This window comes from Myotis lucifugus, unplaced genomic scaffold, assembly GCF_000147115.1.
Source record: "Myotis lucifugus unplaced genomic scaffold, Myoluc2.0 scaffold_16, whole genome shotgun sequence".
NCBI lineage: Eukaryota > Metazoa > Chordata > Mammalia > Chiroptera > Vespertilionidae > Myotis > Myotis lucifugus.
Window position 1 is genome coordinate 14,832,660 of NW_005871064.1, and position 14,482 is coordinate 14,847,141.

The following is a 14,482-nucleotide window of genomic DNA, read 5'->3' on the forward strand; positions in this document are numbered from 1 at the left end:
CCTCCTGCACAATCAGGGATCAAGCCTGCAACCTGGGCATATACCCTGACCGGGAATCGAACCGTATCCTCCTGATTCAAAGTTCGATGCTCAACCACTGAGTAACCATGGCTGGTCCCATTTGGACATTTATAACATCATTTGCGTGCCATACAAAATTATCAAAAGTCAGCCTGCTATATTTGGTCAAATTTTAATTAACTCACCCCTAATGCTGTGGCAGGGCCACACCAAATGATTTTGCGGGTCTAATATGGCCCTTGTGCCGGCATTCCCCAACCCTGACATAGAGCATGGTTCTCGCTCAGGGGCAATTCTGTCCCCCAGGGGACCCCTGGCAATATCTGGAGGCATTCTTGGTTGCCATGACTGGGGAAGGGAACATCTAGTGGGGAGTGGTCAGAGATGCTGCTGAACATCCCACAAAGCACAGGACAGATCCCCACAAAAAAGCACTGACCGCCCCTAAATGTCAATTCAATTTCCAATTTCAGCCAAAGATGAGAAACCCTGCCCTCGAGTGGCTTACAAACAGCACAGCCTTTGAGTCCGGGCAGGCTGGCTCACAGCTTCTCTACAGGCAAATAGCCTTGCACAAGTATAACCCCTGAGCTTCCCTTTACTCATCTACAAATTAGGAGTCTAATAAAGTCATGTGAAAACCCCCTGACAGCACTGCAAACTCAGCAAACTACCGCTATCAACACCTTGGGTGTGTCCTCAAAGAATAATGCAATCCGTTTTCTGTCCCTACCAACTCCAGGCACTATCTGAAACCTTATCTCAGGGTAATGAGTTCCAAACAGTGAATCTAACTGATCCTTGCAGGGGACTGAACTCATGCCTTTGGTCTCATCAGCTCCACTAAAGAATCTACTGAGCTGCACAAAGGAAGGTGGAAAGCATAGCTTTTCCATTGAATAACCTCCAGCAGCTGACTCAGCACTATCACAGCTCTTCAACCACAGGCCCAGCCCTCTGGAGCCATGAGTCTCGACCTCCATATAGAACCAGTAACTTCCAGATACCCCACTGGGCCAATCACTAATGGTTACGAACCAGAATACAAAGAGATGGTGGGGGATTCATTAAATGTTGTTAACATGAATATCATGAAATCAGCCCTGACTGGTTTGACTCAGTGGATAGAGCGTCAGCCTGCAGACTGAAGGGTCCCAGGTTCGATTCCAGTCAAGGGCATGTACCTCGGTTGTGGGCACAACTCCAGTAGGGGGTGTGCAGGAAGCAGCTGACTGATGTTTCTCTCTCATCAGTGTTTCCAGCTCTCTATCCCTCTCCCTTCCTCTTTATAAAAAATAAAATATATATTTTTTAAAAAAATATCGTGAAATCAACGACATCATAGGATTGCACCGAAGCCTAACAATTACTTACCAGACTTTCCTGTGTGATAATAAATAATGGCAATGTTCACCCCACCGCCTTATTCACTCGGGCAATGTCTACTGTGCTTCTTAGCTCACACATGACCTCCTCCAGGAAACCCTACGGCTGGGCCCTCACCCCAGGTCTAGCCACCCCTCTGTGTTCCAGTAATGCATCAGGGCTTACTACCATCACCACTGCTTTCCTGCTTCACCATAATAACCTCTTTTCTTTTTTCTACCACAAGTCTGTGGACTCCTAATGACAGAAAATATATTTTTGTCTGGGTCTATGTTTGCAACAGGTGGTATGGGGCTAGTACATGCCACTGTTGAACAGCTACCAATTGTGGTTTCCATGAGGGTTGAAACATGGCTTCAACCCTCAAAAATGCTGGCACAAAAATGCTGGCAACTTAACTCAACGGCTAAAACAAAAACATACTCTGTGTTCGCACGTCTGTAGGCTGTCTGCTGGACAGCTGAGTGTGGTACGGCTCAGCTGGGCTTAGCTTGATCCTCCAGGGGAGTCCAGGTCTCTTCCACATGACTCTCAACCTCCTTGGACCAGTGGACTAGCCACTTACATTCTTCTCGTGGCAATGACCAAACACAAAAGGGACATCTTGGTTGGCTTAAGGAAGTCACATGGTTGATGCCAACCACACCAGGTGGGGAAGTAGGCTGCACCTCTACTGGGAGGAAGTGAAAAGTCCCCAGCATAGAAGGTGGGATGAAGAATTGGGGGCAACGATCCACTATAGCATTAAAACTCTTACATGGAAAAGAGGGGCCCGTTTCCACAGACTTCTAGAGTCATGTGTAGTTATGGAATGTTTACCCCAAACTCCCACCGGCAGGAGTTAATACCTGCATTGTTCCATTGCAGTAGCCAGCCCTCTGCTGGTCCTAGCTATTAATTAGCCCAAGGTCACACAACTGGAGAGGAGTAATGATACACACAAACCAAGGTCTGTCTACCTCGAAAGCTCCCTACACTTCACTGCTCCCAGCAAAACCAAGTCCACATAGAAAATACAGTGTCTGAGGCCCTGCTCCAATCATGCTCTCCTGTCCCCGCTTCGTTTTTGAAGTATTTTGGAAGCAATTCGGCATAGTCCAAAGAACTATGAATAGTAGGTGGGAAAAACAGCAAAGGGCCAGGCCCAGAAACTGAGCCACATGGCCAAGGTCAACCCCTATCCACACACCAAAGGAACAGAACCTCTCGGACATTCTGTGAGCCAAGTACAAGGCATTCTTATGCAGAATCAGCTTCAGAAAAAGAGGTCATTTTGGTGACAAGAGCAAAGAGCCTGTCCTACACTCATATGACAAATGCTTCCAAAACATTTCTCGATGAAGCTTCACGTTGTGCAGTGCCGGGTTCTGCTCTAAAACACAGACAACACAGATAAAAATCACCCCAATCTCATTTGAGGTCACCCTGGCTTTTTCCCAGGGAAAGCTAAAACGGTGTGTGTGAAGATCAAAGTGAGAGGCCCGAATCTTCTTGTTCCTTTAGTAACAGTGTAGCATCCACATTCAACAGTCAGCTCAGAGTACATAGGTGGGGCCCATCCCCTACCACAGAAAAACTTTGATTTTAGAAGGACAACGCACTTATCTATCATGACTTCAGAAATAAATATTTTGTGGCTGGTAAAAATTCGGCAAAGTTTTTCTGCAAAGGGCCAGATAATAAATATTTTTAGTTCTGCCACTGTAGCGTGAAAGCCGCCACAGACTATACATACATGAATGAGTAGAGTTACGTTCCAATAAAACTTTATTCACAAAAACTGGGAGAGGACGTTTTGGCCCATGCGTTGTACTTTGTTGACTCCTAACCTAAAAAGATGGGAATAACTCTGGTCAGTGTGGCTTAGTTGATTGGAGAATTCTCCTGTGTACCACAGGATGGCAGGTTCAATTCCTGGTGAGAGCACGTAGGTTGTGGGTTCAATCCCCAGTCTGGGCACGTACTAATAGGTGTTTCTCTTTCTCTCTCTCTTCCTTCCTTTCTTTAAATTCAATTTAAAATTCTTTTAATTAAATAAAAAGATGATAATATATTTGGCTAAAATTCTAGAAAATTGGTTAAGATCTTTAAGAAGACAATGAAAATGTATAAAATTTCTTCAGCAAAGTCTGATTTAAACAAAGCCTCCTAAACACCTGGGGTACTCATTTAGTCCTTTTTTATAGGTTGATAGGATGGAAAACTCAATTCCCACTTTACAAATGGAGGTGCTGAGGCTCCCTGAGCCTGCGACCCACCCAAGATCACACAGCTAGGATGTGGTAAAGCCAGGATTCCAACCAAGGCCTGTGTTAATTCTGGTTCAGTGATTTTTTCCAGCATAAGTGTTGCCATTATGCATCCTGAGCCTAAAATGGTTATAAAGAATAATCAGAAAATGCCACTTTTATTCTAAGAAAATCATCAGTGATGAACTCAAATTTATGAGTAAGCTCTTCATTAAAGCCCTTTTTACAATACTATAAAATTAGAAACAATCTGAGTGTCCAATATTAAAGGGAAGTTTGAACAAATTATGATTTAGCCATTGGAAATAATGTTAATGAGAATATGCAATAATATTGGAAAATGTTCACAATAATGATGTTAAAAAATAACCAGAAAGCAACACAGTGGCTAAATCTTCACTCTATTGTTTAGCATGTATATTACAAAAGCTCTGGAAAAAAAAACTCTACTTGTTTATGATCAGTTGGCCCTCCCTGGTTTAGGGTTAGCAGGTAATTTTATTTTTTGAATGTTTCTGGTTTTGCCATGCTTTATTCAATATATATTCTTGACTTTTACAATTGGATGAATATGTTTTTTAAAAGCAATTTTCCCTAATTATTTTCTAGCTCTCGCCTATGGTTCTGTTTTATGTCTTTTCTTATGGGTAATTTGTACATAAATGAAAATTTTAAAAGCAACCTTTCCATCCTCTGAATTCAAGGGAGGCTCCTACGCACAATCCTTAACTATGAGCTGCAGCATTAACCTGGGTTCATATCTCTAATCTTTAAGAGGCTGAAGCTGTGGTCTTTCAAATGTTCAGGACTACCCTCAAGAGCAAGGCAGACGTACCTGAATCCAGTCCTGTTTACAAGACTGTTGAGTAAAAATAACCCTTGTTTCAACATTCATCCTTGCTAGGGTTACTAGTTAAAAAAGAAATAAACACTTTACCACTAACATTATGAATGCTATCCCAGTACCACTTGCAATGTGTCTGATTTGATCTGTGTGGTTTTTCATATTGCCCGAGAGGTTAGCAATGAATGTGTCAGGAGTTTCCTCCCCGGACCTCATAGCAAGGTAAGAAAAGCAGGTATGAGACCAGGCTTGAGTCCCCAGCAAAGCCACTTAGGAGATGCGTGACCCAGGACGAGCCATTTACACACCCTTCGGCTTAGCATCCTCATCCTTAAACCAGGAATGGTAACCACACACTTAACACCTGCCAGAGTCATGAGGATCTAATGGAAAATGAACATCACGAACACATTAAATATCACAGGGGTTCCTGCCATAACTGCCAGGCATAACACTGGGGTTGTCTCCTTCACCTACCACTTTCTGATCTGGATTTTAAAAAATAATTTCCTTGGAAATTGGTTACCTACTTCTATACTGGAGGCAGACATTGTGTGAGTGCATGTTGCTGTGTGTGTGTGTGTGTGTGTGTGTGTGTCTGTAACCCTTGCTCTATTCAGTTGTACAGAAATGGGAGTCAAGGATATGTGAAAACAATTCTTCTAGCCAATGTCAGTCCTATTGCCCCCTTAATCATGCTTTTTGGAGTTTGTTTGTTATTGTTGTTTTAGATTTTAGAGTTTTTTGGAAGAATGGATTTTCAACTTTCTTTTTTTAATTGAATTTATGGGGGTGACATTGGTTAATAAAACTATACAGAGCTTTTTGTTTTAGTATAAACATTTTGCATAGATATTGTAAGTAAATGTACTGATATAAGCACACATCCAGAAAAGTGTACAAAACATGGATAGATTGCTTAATAAATTTTCACAAACACTTGGGTAATTGCCATCCAGATCAAGAAATAAAACACTACCAACCTCCCAGAAGCACCCTTCCTGGCTCTTCCCAGTCAGCATCCCCTCACCCGCTCAAGGTACCTACTCTGTTGACTTCTAGCACCACAGGTAAGTTGCTGCCAGTTTTGGAAATACTTATTAATGGGATCATACACTACTTTATCATCTGTGTCTGGCTTCTCCTGCTCAAAGTTAACTGAGATTTCCTCACTTTGCTGCAGGTGGTAATTCATTATCTTCACTGGACGCTATTCCTTTGCCTCAACATAGCATAATTTATCCATCCTACTGGGCATTAGGGCTGTTTCTAGTATCCCTTGGTTTTCATGAATAATGATGTTGAGAACATTCATGTACATGCCTATGAGTAAATATATTTACCCATTTCAGTCAGGTATATATCTAAAAGTGAAATGGTACCTCACAGGTTATGCATATATTTAGCTTTACTGGACCTGCCAATCTTATACTCCCAGGAGCACTGTATGAGAGTTCCAGTTGCTTGACATCGTCACCAACATTCGACAGCATGTCTATCATTTAATGAATCTGGTGCAGTGAAATTTCCTTGTAGTCTTATTTGCATTTCTGGATAACTAACGAGATTCAGCACCTTTGCATATGCTTAGTGTCCACATCCTCTCTGGTAAAATGCCTCCTCACGTCTCTTAACCACATTGCTTTATTTTTTAGAAGCAACTCGTGATTTACCTATGCCGAGCAGGAAGGAGTGGCAGGAAAAATAAAAAATGGTAGACATCTAGGAAAAAATCACTTAAATTTATCTTTCAATTTCAGTTTTTATTCTGTTACCTAAATATGAATTTCCTTGAACTTTCTGAATCCATAATAACAATGCCATCCATACAGAAGCTAGAAAATAATGAGAGCTGTCACGTGCCATGTGCCAAGCATTTTGTCATCTCACATAACTCTTACATGTATTCTCAGGACAGCGCTCCGACTCCCTTTTACAGATGAGGAAACTGAGGTTCAGAGAGGTTGAGTAACTTGCCCAACACTACACAGCTATTAAGTGACTGAACCATAGTCCAAACCCAGTCCAGGGGCTCTGAAGCCTATGCTCTTGATCACCAAGCTATTTCTCAGCATTACAGGATTCCAGTGTGTACTGAACTTTGGCATGGCTCGGAATCCCCTGGAGGGCTTATTAAAACAGACTGCTGAGTCCTCCCTCTCACAGTCCCCAGTGATGCCAGTTGGGGTCACACTTTGAGAACCACTACTCACCAAGATGGCAGTCATGTCTTTCATTTCTCAGGATACAAAGGCCCTGCGACAGTGCCTGGCAGACACCAAACATGTACCTGCTTATTGAATGATTCCTGTTCCCGCCTGGCCCCCTCAGACTGCTGCAGGCTAACTCCAGGGAATGCCGTGCCCCTCTGGACTTGATGAGGGCCAAGAGAAGGGTAAAGCAATGCTCTGTTTAGAAATGCTGTCCAAAAACGTGAAGGAAGCAAGTGCCTTCACAGATTTCCCGCCTTCTTTTAATCCACCAGGGAAGAGTCAAGCTGCTTCCTGGGTTGCACATTGCTCCCAGGCAACGAAGCCCTTCTGTGTCCAGCGCCCCCAGCCCCCAGGATGCTGCTGGTAGCTGCAGACAGTCCTGATGGATGGAATTCAGGCCAACATGCCCATGCGCTGCTGAGTGCGTGCCCTACACGAGGTCTTTCAGGACGCTGGCTGTAGCACACACTGTCAGTCGGCCCCTCAAACAAGTCTTCCCTTCCTCACAGAGTAACAGCACCCCAGTTTTTGCCAAGCACTATGTTTCCCAGATAAAAGACTATTTTTCAGCCTCCCTTGCATTGTGACATACCCACATGATGAAGTTCTGAGCGATAAGATACAAGCAGAGGTAGACCTTCCACCGAGTCTTTTTTTTTTAATCCTCATAAGTTTTATTGAAAAGTGGAATGAAAATATATGAAAAACAATGGAAAGTTTAGTTTGGTCTTAATGAACTTGGAATCTTAGTAGTTCAATATAGAGAGGGCTTTTTCAGTATTGCTAGCAGCAAAGCCTATAAATACCCACGTTATCACTGACTAGAAATGGACTTCACATGACTACACATAATTAAGCAAAATGATTTATTTTTGCTTAATTGGATCAGTTGAATCATTTGGCATTAATAGTTTGGACATGAATTTTAGAAGTAAAAGTTAAAGGAGGCATTACAACATCATGTTTAGGAAGATAAATTTCTTCAGGTAGTATTTTGCAAACTTCCTTTTGTTGCTCTCACCACTTGAGTATATTCCCTGCCAGTTCTTCTGTCGCAGTCACCAAAATGCCCATCTTGGCTAAAGCCTTGCTCATTTTCTTTAGATTTGCATCTAAATGAGGAATATTTCAAATTGTCTCAAGATGGGTTTCTAATCTCTCAGTGAAAGCCACTGCCAAGTCCAACAAATGTCCCAGGTATCTGTGATAAACAGCTTCAACAGGCAGGTTTTCCTGGCACAGGGGTTTCAGCAGCCTTTGCCTGAGGGACCTCTTCTCATTCAGCACTGCTTCCAAATGATCATTCATGCTTTGCAGAGTATGACACTTCTGAGCCAAAAATGAAGGATGAACGATATCTGCTGTATCTTTTTCTAGTCTTAGAAGTTCAATTTCCAGGTTTTTCTGATTGATGTCAGCTTGAATATTTGTGATCTGCTGTAGCCTGGAGAAGTTCACAAAACAATGAGCTGATTTCTTAGGTCCATTTAGCATCTCCTGAGTGACTATCTCCAAAGTTACAAAAATGGCCCAGCAATACCCAGCAGCGTTTGGCCCAGACACCAGGTCCCAAGGGTTCGCCACAGCCATGACTGAAACCCACCTCCCAGAGAGGAGGTGGTTTTAAAAGGGAAGAAATACACTCTTCTCTATCTCCATCCAGCTACTCCACATGCAATGGCTGGAACTTAAGCAGGCACCTTGGGCCATGAGGTTGGGGGCCACAAATCATGTGAATGATGAAGAAGTACATGGGAAGGAGCCTAGGAGCCTTTCACAACTCTTTAGTGCCACTGGATGAGCTGGATTGCCTCCTCTGTGACAGTTTTACAAAAGGTAGAAATTAACTTTCATGTTGTTTATGCCACAGTTATTTGGAGGCTTCTTTGTTATGCAGCTGAACTTAGTCCTAACTAGTACATAGATGTAAATGGGCACTATGAGCCACCTGGACGACCACTTGACCCGGTTTGGCCTCCCTCTCTCATAGTATATCCCAAGCAAGTCACTTTAGTTCTCTGTACCTCAGTTTTGCAATCTGTAAAGTAGAAAAAAAAAGTGCAGTGTGATTGCTTCAAAAGACTTTTGTGAGGCACAAATATTACCTAGTCCAAAGATGCCGTATGAGATATAAAGCCCTCCCATATATAAAGGACTTTTATTTCCTACAAATTAGAGAATTTTTAATATGGAAATGCAATAGAAGAAAGCCAGGTATGAAAAGTCTCTTCTAATTAAGTAACTGAATCAGACCGACAGTTTCTCTGCTCATCTCTGCCAAGTCGCCCCTCCCAATCCCATCCAGGTCATTCTTTATTTTCCAAATGAGAATTTAATTTTGCTCCAACACCATTACATCTAAATTAAATATTTATAGGGCTGAATATCAATTGACTTTTAGAAATAAAGATTTGAACTCTATGAGCTGGAGATCCATGATGGTGGCAGATTAAGTGGAAGCTACACTCACCTCCTTCCAGGATCAAACTGGAATTACAACTAAAATATAGAGCAAACAGCCTGAATAACCAACTGAAGACCAGCTGAAGAGAAGTCTTATAACCAAGAATTTATAGAAGAAGCCACATCGAGACTGGTAAGAAGGGTGGAGATGCAAAAAGGGCTGCCCTGCTCCCACGGGTGGTGGCTGAGATTCAGGAGGGGTATCTCAGCTGCAGGGGGTCCCCGTAGAAGCAGGGGTTTCGACCCCAAGACAGGCTCCCCAGCCTAGAGTACCAGAGTCGGAAGAGGCACCAACATCTGGCTGTGAAAATCTGTGGGGATTCTGTCTGCCAGGCAGAGACAGGAGTGTGCTAGGGCGTGTGCTAGAGACACAGGTGCCCTCTTAAAGGACCAGCACACAAAATCTCCTTCACGGCCACTCACCCTGGGCTGCAGGGGAGGGAGTCATGTGAGGAGACACTGGGGTGTGTGGCTCTGGGGAGAGATTGAAGGAACAGTGCCAGGAACCCTGTACTGATCATGCTCCCATATTGCAGACACCATCTTTCTTGGGTGGAGAACCCCTCCACATAGTATGAGCCTGGGGGAATGCAATAGCTCCCCCTCTCTGGGCTCCCTGTCACCCCACCCTGTGGAGCTCATGCCCTGCTGGAGAGTCAGCTGCCTGGGCTGGGGTGTAGAGGTCTGGGCAGACTCAGGGGGTGTCACTGACTGAGCGGTGTGACTTGGGGTGGGCCATTCCCCTCACCTTTCGTGAACCTGGCTGGCACCTACCCCTCACAGGAGATCTGCAAGCCCCACTCTAGGGGCTCCCTGCAGCTCCACCCTCCCAATTCCTGGTTTTAATTTGCATTTCTCTGATGATTAGTGATGCTGAGCATCTTTTCATCCGTCCATTGAATATCACCTGCCAGAATGGCTACCATCAATAAATCAACAAACAACAAGTGTTGGCAAAGTTGTAGAGAAATGGGAATCCTCGTACACTGTTGGTGGGAATGCAGACTGGTGTAGCCACTGTGGAAATCAGTATGGAGTTACCTCAAAAAATTAAAAATGGGACTGCCTTATGACCCAGTGATTCCACTTCTGAGAATATATCCAAAGGAATCCGAAACACTAATTCAAACGAGTGTATGCACCCCTATGTTCATTGCAGCATTATTTACAATAGTCAAGATTTGGAAGCAGCCCATCAGTAGATGAGTGGATAAAAAACCTGCGATACATCTAGGCAACAGAATACTACTCAGTCATAAAAAAGAAGGAACTCTTACTTTTTGCAAGAGCATGAATGGACCTGGAGGGTATTATGCTAAGTGAAATAAGCCAGTCAAAGAAAGACAAGTACCATATGATTTCACTTAGATCTGGAATCTAATGAACAAAATAAGAAACAAAATAGAAACAGATTCATAGATACAGAGAAGAGACTGACAGTTGTCAGAGGGGAGCAGGGGTAGAGGGGGCTGGGTGAAAAAGGTGAAGAGTAAAGCAAAAAAAGAAAAGAGACTCATAGACACAGACAACAAACAGCGTGGTGATTACCAGAGGTAAAGGGGGTTTAGATAAATGGTGATGGAAGGAGACTTGACATGGGGTGGTGAACACACAATACAGCATACAGATGATGTGTTATAGAATTGTACACCTGACACCTATGTAATTTTATTAACCAATGAAATTTATGAGCTAACACAGAGTAATTCAATAATTGTAAATTTCACAACCGGGCTTTGTAATCAATTACTGTTTAATAATGATATAAATGCACCTTCTCCTCAGGAGACCCTGGACAACTATAAATTAGATTCTGCACACACAACGATCTGGCAACATCTCCATACAGGCTTTGGCTCTCCCGAGGAGTAACCGAGGCCAGGGATTAATCCCAGGCTGGCTTCCCCCAGCCATGCATTTGGACCCCAGTGCACTCATCAGTCAGGCTGTGCCGAGACTAGACTTAATGAGCGCTCACACAAAACATCATTGAGAAGATAAATCACCTGGAAGGAAAACCTCACAGACCAACTCAAAGAAACGCTGACAGTGTGTGGGTAACAGAGACAATAATTCATGCATTCAGCTATCCAACAGATAGTTATCAAGTGCCTACTACGTCCCAGGCACCATCCTACATCAGTGTAAGAAACAAAGATACCTGCCCTCCTAGAGGATGAGAATAAGGTGCAATGAACAATAAATAGTAATCAACATAAGTAAGCAAATTAAACTGGGCTCAACATCAATCGACTTTTAGAAATAAGGATTTAAAATTCATCAGCTAATACAGAGTATTAGGTCATAAATGCTATGAAGAGAAACAAACTTATAAAGTATTACCCTAATTTTATATATAAGCGAATTATAAATAAAGGTTCAAAGAAGAGAAGTAACTTGCTCAAAATCAGAAACTAACTTAGATTTGGGATTTTAATTCAGCTCTACCTGATGCCAAATTCTGCCCTCTTTCTACCTCCCACACTGAATGGGTGGACCAATGGCCAAACTTACTCCTGCTACTCTGACCTCATTTATCGCTGACTACAGCACAGAAATTCTTGTTCATAAGTTTCCCCTTCCACTATGCGTGTAACAGACTCTCTAACTCGGAAAATCAGGCTGAGATTAAAGAATGCTCGGTAACTAGAATGGACTATCAGTACCATGTAGCTATCCACCAGGCTTACCTCTGCACTGGGCTTGAGCAAAATTTCCCTTTTAATTTATCTGTGATAAATGTTGGCATTATTTTCACTCTGAAATAGCCTTAAAGCAACGTGTTAATCACTGTTCATTTGAAACCCATTCTTTGTCGTCATAGGACCGGCCGACTATATGAGCATGCATTATAAATGCGGCTTCTATTGGGCCTGAGCTTGGTAAAGGGGTGCTGGGACCTTCGAGGAGACCTCTGTCACAAACCCACAGATCCTGGTAATTGATTAGAGAGCTTTTAAGTGAGCTCAGTGATTGCATTTTTGAATTCTTTTATATTAATTATTAAGAGCAAATTATGTTGTTGAAAGGAAGGCCATAGAAAGATGGTAATTTGATGAAATAGATTAGGGAGGCATGCTGGATACGGTAATTGATTTTTAAAATGAAAGGCATTTGGGAGAAGGTTTGTCAAAATGGATTTAAACCACTGAAAACTGCGTACTTAGACACTATTTATGTGTTCCTTGAAGATGAAAAGAAAGTAGCTGGTGATTTGGTAGAATCTGGGCAAAAATGAAGAAAAGGATATTTTGTTTTATATAAAACAGGCCTGCCCACTGGTATAGTCATGCCTGACAACACCATCCCTGCATTGCTCTATCCAATCTTCCGTGGAAGAGTTCACAGGAGAAAGATTTCACCTGAATGCTCTCATTTTCGTAGGCTGTCCCTTTTCATCAGAAATGCCAATGCCTCCCTATAATACGGAAAGATGTTACAAAAGTCAGAGCTCAGATTTTAGAATCACTGTTATTTAAACAGTAAACTTTTGTTCTAAGAAGGACACCAACCCCTCAATTGCCATCCCCAATTTCCCACTCTCAGTAGGAGGCAAGCATCTTGTAATAGTAACAGCAGCAACCAGAAGAGTAGGAACACGATGCACATCCATGGTGCTTACTAGTGGTAAATAAACATCCACTGACCCCCTTTGGTGGATCCTTATGGGGGGCGGGAGGGGGGGGACATTCAGCTGGCTGCTTGAGGCCACAGACTTTCCGTCCTAGAACCACGGCCCAATTTGTCTGTGACCTCGAGGAGAAGGTCCAGGCAGTGAAAAACACTGCTATGACTTACACGAAGCCTGGAGTGGCCATGTTTTGGCACTATGCCAAGGTTGAGCTATTCCCCAGCTGAGATCCCTGCAGCTAAGAGAAAATAGTCAGGATGCTCAAACTGGCCGCTTCAAACAGCTCACAGTTAAGGAAGCTCTGTTGAAAGGTTTAGTGGCCACTGAGTTGTGGATGCGCTTTTATGTCAGCGAGATCATAGGCAAGGGTGGGCTCACTGGCTGTAATGTTTGAAGACCAATCTTTAACATCTGTTTCTTTTTGGTTTATTATTTGAATGTTCTTGGACCACAGTGTGTAAGTGTTTTATTGAGATCTTGTTTGGAGGTTCTAGCAGGAGAGCGCAGCTACTCGTATACCCTGGGGGGAAGGCCATCCTCTTCAACCTAGCACACAGCTTTGGGAGGGACCCATGGATCGCTGAGGGAGGAGGGGGACATCCACTTAGCCAGCCAGATTGGCCGAATCAACCCTGGTGATCAACGGGGTGACAGATGTCACAGCCAGATTAGCCTTACAGCCAAATGATGTTTTATTGAGTTGTACACTTGAAACCTGTATGGTTTTGCAAGTCAATGTCACCCCAATAAATTCAATTTTTTAAAAAACGAGCTCTGGCCCTGTGACTCTGTTGGTTGGAGCATCATCCCATACACCAAAAGGTTGCAGGTTCTATTCCTGGTCAGGTCACATACCTAGGTTGTAGGTTCCATCCCTGATCAGGGCATGTGTGGGAGACAGCTGATATCGCGCTCTCTCTCTCTCTCTCTCTCTCTCTCCCTAAAAATAAAAAATTAAAAACACTTACACATCCTCAGGTGAGGCTTAAAAAAAGATATGTCAAAATCAATGTTTTCTATATCAAACACTGCATGGAAGGTCACAATTTCTCTTGATATTAGGTTGGGTTGCCTTTTGCTTTAATAATGAATGTCAATGCATGTCTTTGCTCAGTCTGAAAATGGAAAGCATGTACAGTATGTGAATATACCAAGCTGGTACATATATTTATGAGGATAGCATTTTAATTTGAAGGTTGGAAAAATGATATTTTATTTCAGGAAAGTCGGGGGGAGGAAAGTACTTGGGAAAACTAGAACTTGCTCAAGTAGGAGAAATAGTGATACCATGTACCAAAGTTAAATCATGTCAGTAGTTAAAGAATAAAATTTGGATTGTTTCTCTTTGCTAAAATCACAGAAAATGCCTATGTATGTAAATGTTGGGATACTTGGTGGTATTCTATGTACCTATCTTCATGACATTTTTAATCTAATTTTGGTAAGTGGTTATCATTAATCTATCTGGCTTTATAATTTTTAGAGCCTATCTTTATAAAAATAAAAATACCCTATGAATATTTATTTTTATATATTTTTTAAATATATTTTATTGATTTTTTACAGAGAGGAAGGGAGAGAGATAGAGAGTTAGAAACATCGATGAGAGAGAAACATCGATCAGCTGCCTCCTGCACATCTCCTACTGGGGATGTGCCCGCAACCCAGGTACATG

General features: G+C 42.6%; 2 pseudogenes; one reads left to right on the forward strand and one right to left on the reverse strand.

Annotated features, from left to right (window-relative positions):
* Window positions 1-7,607: 7,607 nt before the first annotated feature.
* Window positions 7,608-8,303, reverse strand: LOC102424255 (annotated as a pseudogene).
* Window positions 8,304-11,762: 3,459 nt separating this feature from the next.
* Window positions 11,763-13,201, forward strand: LOC102432060 (annotated as a pseudogene).
* The last annotated feature ends 1,281 nt before the right edge of the window (window positions 13,202-14,482 follow it).